This window comes from Juglans regia, chromosome 7 (assembly GCF_001411555.2).
Source record: "Juglans regia cultivar Chandler chromosome 7, Walnut 2.0, whole genome shotgun sequence".
NCBI lineage: Eukaryota > Viridiplantae > Streptophyta > Magnoliopsida > Fagales > Juglandaceae > Juglans > Juglans regia.
Genome location: NC_049907.1, coordinates 35,319,645 through 35,326,640, shown reverse-complemented (window position 1 = coordinate 35,326,640; position 6,996 = coordinate 35,319,645).

Here is a 6,996-nt window from a genome sequence, read left to right as displayed (position 1 = left end):
CAGCCAACCTTGCGGATTTCCAAGAACCCTCATGATTATCCTTTCTGATCTTTCTTGATTCATTTACTTCTACCCGTACTCATTCTTTTCGCACTTCCTCCCCCTTCTATCTTTCCTTCTCCCTGTTTGAGTCCTCTATTTGTGTCATCTTCAAGAACACATTTTTCTTGTAATGGCCAGCTGTGGTTCTTCCCGTACTCTCATCCGTTCTTCTGGCCCAACTCCGGCGAACGGCTCTCCTCCCCATGTTTCTGAATCTTCCCTCAGTCAAATCCCTACCTCCTTTGAGTTTTTTCTTGGCGTTCCAACCTGTCTGAGCGAGATTTGGTGAAGCTAAGATCCACTTACTGAATCCTAGATTCGATGAAGCTTTCCATTCTCGGGGAGTGATGTATCGATGAAGAAGGGTTTGTTGGCAATGTGGCCCTTACAGTGAATGCCTTGACACACGGGCTGTGACTTCCTTTCATATGCCCTGTTCACGAAATTTTGGATTTCTTGGGGTTAGCCCCCGCCCAGCTTCACTCGCACGCTTGGCATGTTCTTATGTGTTCGTGCGTAGTATTCTGCATGGTTTCAGAGCCCCTGAGGGATACTTGCCCAGATTTGATAGTGAAAGAATTTCTTTCTTTCTAAGGGGTGAAGTCCTTGCCAGGCAATGTTTGAAGTTTTCGCGTTAGGTCACAACGCTTGGCGGCCTTCGAGCCTCGCTATTCAAATGCCAAGCAGTGGCAAAACAAGTTCTTTTTTTATTTCTAGTAGTAACTGGGAGTATCTCGCCGATGCGATGCATCTTCGGGATTACCCAGTCCATGCTAATTGGGAAGGGTCCCTGACAGCAAAAGCTTGATGTTAGATTTGACTGATAGGGAGGGCTCTAGTGTTGACATAGTCCTTAATTGGGCAAATGAAAATGACAGGAGCGGTTTGGCGACGGAGGACTTGCTTTCTACCGCCAATATTGATAGGTTTTTGGTGACACCCAGCCGGACCCATGTTAGGGGTTGTAAACTCAAGGCCGTTACGCCACCAGTGAAGAGAGGTGCTCCCTAGCCCAGGGGAAAAATGCGGGTTTGGGGCTGGTATGGCTCGCTTGCGGGCTCACCTCTTGTTTAACCCTCGTAACAATCTGAAGAAGTTCGACTTGGAGGAGTTTCAACCTGACGCCGTGTCTTGTCAGTTCGTTGATGCCTTGGGATGCAACACTATGCCCAACGCCTTTCCTACCCCAGCATCCTCAGCCCGCCCTGGTAGGGCCCCATAATGTTTGTGTTATTTGTGCAAAATTTGGTTTTTGTATTGGTGTTGAACAATGTTTGGCCCTTGAATTGGCCCTTTGTGTGTAACAATTAGGCCCTTTGTTTTGGCCTTATAGTCTCTATATAGTACAATTTTGTGCCTCAAGTACTTCGCTTCTGTATGGGCTTATGTTGTGGGGGTTACAGTGCCCTCACACCCATTTTGGCTCAGCTTGCTTATAAAACTGGTTGGAGGAGAAACGAGGTGACCCTCGGAACAAGTCCAACTATTGTGGGGTCATGGGGTCTTTTGACCTCCACGCCCATTTGTTTACATCGTGAGTTAGACTCGACACCGGTCGCTAACTGTTGGGAGGTCGTGGGGTCTTTTGACCTCCATGCCTGTTTGTTTGCTCCGCGAGTTAGACTCGACACCAGTGGCTAACTAATGAGGGGTTATGGGGTCTTTTGACCTACATGCCCGTTTGTTTGCACCGAGAGTTAGACTCAACACTGGTGGCTAACTGATAAGAGGCCGTGGGGTCTTTTGACCTACATGTCCGTTTGTTTGCACCGTGAGTTAGACTTGACACTGGTGGCTAACTGATGGGGGGTCATGGGGTCTTTTGACCTCTACGCTCATTTATTTGCACCGCGAGTTAGACTCGACACCGTTGGCTAACTGTTGGGGGGCTCAGGAGGTCTTTTGACCTCCACACCCGTTCGTTTGCACCGCGAGTTAGACTCGACACTAGTGGCTAACCGATGGGGGTCGTATAGTCTTTTTACCTCCACACCCATTTGTTTGCACTGCGAGTTAGACTCGACACTGGTGGCTAACTGATGGGGAGCGTAGATGTCAAAAGACTCATTTGTTTGCACCGCGAGTTAGACTTGACACTGATGGGGGGTCATGGGGTCTTTTGACCTCCACGGCTATTTTATTGATTTGTCTCTTAAAAATGTACATTCTTGAAAGGATGAAAAAGTAAATGCTTAAAAATAACGCCCTAGGGATAGAACCTCTTCAAGTGCTCGGTGTTCCATAGATGCGGCAACTCCTTTCCCTGATTGTCCTTAAGAGCATTAGCAATGGCCTAGCTATTGCCAAGTCTAAAATTTAGCTAGAATGTTAAATTTTGGCTATAATATGGACTTGTAGCTAGATTAGTCCACATTGGACTAGCTATCTTAAAGTTCAAATAATAATAAAATATCATATATTTTAATAATATATATATATATTTTTTATTTTACAAATACAGTTGATATATTAATTAATAACTTTATTAATAAATAAAATTATTTTTTTTCAATTATTTTTTTTCTCAATCTAATTTTTTCATTTACATCCATAGTTATAAATCACAAATATTCTTTTGTGATTACAATCCTGAAGTCCCAAAATAGATCACAAATTGCCAAGAACAATACATTAATTACCCAAAACGTAAATGCCAAATTCCCAAAATAGTTCATTAATTACCTCAAAACAGTCCACAAATTGACAAAATAGTCCCCAAATTATTCCAAAACAGTTTACAAATTGCCAAAACAGTCCAGAAAATTTCAAAACAGTCCACAAATTGCCAAAGCAGTCCATTAATTATCTCAAAACAGTTCACAAATTGGTAAAACAGTCCATAAATTATCCAAAATAGATCACAAATACCAAAAACAGTCCACAAATACCCAATACAGTCCACTAAATACCTCAAAACAATTCAACAATTGGTAAAACAGTCCATAAATTATCCAAAACAGATCACAAATACCCAATATAGTCTACAAATTATCCCAATCCAGTCCACAAATGAGCTAAAATAGTCCACAAATTATCCCAAAAATAGTTCACAAATAGTCAAAGCAGTCCACAAATTGCCAAAGCAACCCACTAAATACCTCAAAACAGTTCACAAATTGCTAAAACAGTCTATAAATGATCCAAAACAGATCACAAATACGCAATACACATTATTAAATTCCTCATGACTGATTTGTTTACTAATTCCGAACAAAATAGTATTCCATTTCTCTGTACTAGTGATAGGTAGATGCAAGCCATTGTGCACATGTTAAAGGGAAAACTTCCACCATTTGCTGAGCTATTTAGTAAATGCAGTTCAGACAAGGGATGCTTGCCGGGCTAATTACTAGATTGCTTGCGTCAAAGAATCTGGAAGAAATATATATGTTATTCTTTCTATATACATGTGTGTGTGTGTGTGCGCCTCTTATCTCATCATGAAAATACCACAAATTTGACACGGAAAGAGATGGATTTGAGTATATAACAACATTATTTTAACTCAATCTGGATTCCCAACAAAAATTAAGCACAAAAAGCATCAAGCCGATTCGTGGCAAATTACACCATACCATTTCATCCTCAAAAAGAAAAAAAATAGCAAAGTATTTACCCAAATCACACAACGGTAGTGGCAGGTGCTTTATAGGGTAGAGCCAAGCCGATTCGTAGAGGAAATTGAAGAACCTTCTGGACGATTCGTGGAATGAAGCCGATTCAACAATTATTTCTCCTTGCAACGCAAAAGAGGAGGTGATTTAATCACTCGAAGAAGATAAAGTGAGAATCGAGGAAGAGGGAGAGAGGAGACGGCACAGAGAATACACAGAGAAAAGGGAGAGAAGAGCGAGGAAGAGAAACTTACGTTTGTAGAGAACGAAGACGACGGCAACGGCTGGAGAGAAGGGGACGCTTGCGGGCTGAGGAAGAGCGACGTCTCGGCAAGAATGGGCTAGAAGATTATGGCTTGCAGGTTGAAGAAGATAATGGAGATTATGGCTTGCGGGTTGAAGAAGATAATGGAGATTATGGCTTGCGGGTTGAAGATGAAAAGGGCGAAGAAAAGAAGAAACGGGCGAAGAAGAGAAGAAGCTTCAGGAGAAAAAGAAAACGAAGAAGATAAGGGAGTTTCAGGAGAAAGAAATGAAGAAAAGAAGAAACGGGCGAAGAAGAGAAGAAGCTTCGAGAGAAAAAGAAAACGAAGAAGAAGGAAGTTTCGGGAGAAATAAATGAAAGAAAGATGAAATGGAGGGTTTTGGGGACGAAGACAGAGAAAAACCGAGCGAAAGAATCAGCGGGAAAGTAGAGAAATGATAAAATAATAATTTGGTCCGTGAATAGGAGCTCGTCAGATATAGAGAGGAGGTAACATATACTATAGCAGAAATGTTAAACTTCATCAATTTAGCTAGGCCAATGCAGACGGTTTTTCTCATTTTGACTTCTAATTTAGACTTGCATTGGCAAATGGGCTAGCCCATTGCCAATGCTCTAAGGCGGTAGGAGCCTGGCCGGTTGCAGGCTACGACTATGTAAGGGCCCTCCCATCGTGGGCCAAGCTTTCCCTCACCTTGGCTTGTTATGCATGTCTCCCTAAGCACCAAATCGCCGACTCTGACAACCTGCAACTCAAACAACCTGCAAAGAACAACCCGAAGGCACTGGCTGTCCAAGATAAACTCTGATGCTTAGGTTAGAGAAGTAATCTCAATATAATAACTCACTAATCATTAGAATTGTATTTGTTTCCGTGTACCATTTATAGAGATGAACATGGGCATGTCCAGGAAATAGATAACCATCCGTTCCCTATATTCATCTATAATTATCCCTTAACCAGGGATGAGGAGATAACTGCTCTAATTTATAGGGTTATCAATCTCAGGATAATTGCTTTCATCTTGGGGTGTTATCACCTTGCGAACGACGTCGCTTCCCTTGTTGAGATCATGCTCCAGCAGGCTATTGGACCATGGGCCCCGTAGGTTAACATAGCAAGTTGGGCCTACTCATGGCTCAGTATTCAGAGGACCCAAATATTCCATCCAGATAAGATGAATGAACCATTATGAATACTCTAAGATTGGATATAAGGATTTGTTTGGATGTAAACCCATGCATACGTAATTGGAAAACAAAGCAAATTTGCTTTATCTAGCAGAGAGTATGTAAAACTGTATAAAATATATATATTTGCAGCAAACTAACAGACAATCCTTAGAAAATTCAGACCAAATATGCGTCTAAAAAATATTGCTCGGATAATTCCATCACTACAACATTTAAGGCCTTTTCTGGTGAGCAAAATCGTCGGGAGAAATCACAAAATTAGCCGCAAATAAATGTTTGCAGCTATTTGTAAATCCCACAAAGTGGTCCCAATAATCTGGTCATAAATGCTATTTTTTGAGAAAAAAAATATATAAAAATGATCACAAATAATAAGACATTAATTTTGGCGAACTATTTCGTCATAAATAATTAAAATTTTAGCCGGAATTAATAATGCATGCGCATAAGGCGAAAGTCGCTGCATGCAGATGATCATCAATGGTTTATGCATAAATTAATATGCAGAAACACCCAACAACAAGAAGCTGCTGCTTAGGTTTAATTGTTTGGTCGACACTCAAAAAAGAAATTAACTGCATGCTTCTCAATTATTTTTTTTTTTTATCACGAGTTGGATGAAATTCACCTTTGTTTCCTTCACACTTAATTAATAGCCGGTTTTGCTCGCAAGATAACTAACTTAATTAATACAATTGGGAAATAAGAGACTAATTAAACTAAGTTCGATGGTAACTCAAAACAAACCTAATTATATAAATTAGCAAGAGCTATTATGGGAGATTTGATAAGATCAGATCAGATCAGATGATTTGTTTACAGGTTAAATGGGTCATGCATGTCGCTGATTGAATCCCATTTATTTATTATATATAGCACATGATATCCTTGTGCCATCAAATTGATCAAACTTCGTACTAGTGATTTGTTTAGACGTCATCAAATTAACTTCTTCCTCATGCATTATATGATTAGATCAGGCTGAGGCTTTGATCTAATTTTGTGGTTGCTTTAGAAGCTGGGGCACATTAAACAAATCACTAGATTTGATGAATGAATAGTTTCTTTCAAATTTAGAAATAATTTTAGATATTACTGTAGATATTTGGAATATAGCTATTTCAATGTGAACTATTTTATGATTTAATAACTAAATTCTCATTGGATTTAGCTTTTAGCTAATCCAATAAAAATGCTCTTAAGAAAACAGTTTCATCGTTTTTCCCATTTGGCTTTTCACCTAATTAACCTTAAAAACCGGCCCTTAAAACCTTTAGATTTGGATTCATTCAACCATCTTATATTAGATAACTGATTTGGATTTAGAGTTAAGTTAAGTTGAGATGGGTTGAGATAGTTTATGAATAGTATAATAAAAATTAAATTATTTATTATATTTGATGTGAGAATTTAAAAAAATTATTTTGAAATTTGAAAAAATTAAATTGTTTATTATATTTTACGTAGAAATTTTAAAAAATTGTAATGATGAATTGAGATGAATTGAGGTGTGTTTTGAATTTAAATCTCTCCTTAATTCTCTCATTGTTTAAATAAACTTTTGACTATTATACAATTTTAAAATATTTATGTCCATCATTAATTAAATTATATAATTTGAATTAATATAAATCCAAATAATACGGGTCAATAAAACTCTTGCAACGAAAACAATTTTTTTTTTTTTAATGAGATAAGTTAAAATAAAAATTAAGATTTAAATAAAATATTATTAAAATATATTTTTTTAATATTATATTTATTTAAAATTTAAAAAAATTGAATTATTTATTTATTTTATATATAAATTTAAAAAAATTATAATAATTAGATGAAAGGACTTGAATTGAAAATTTTCGTAAAAATAAAGAAACTTAAAAC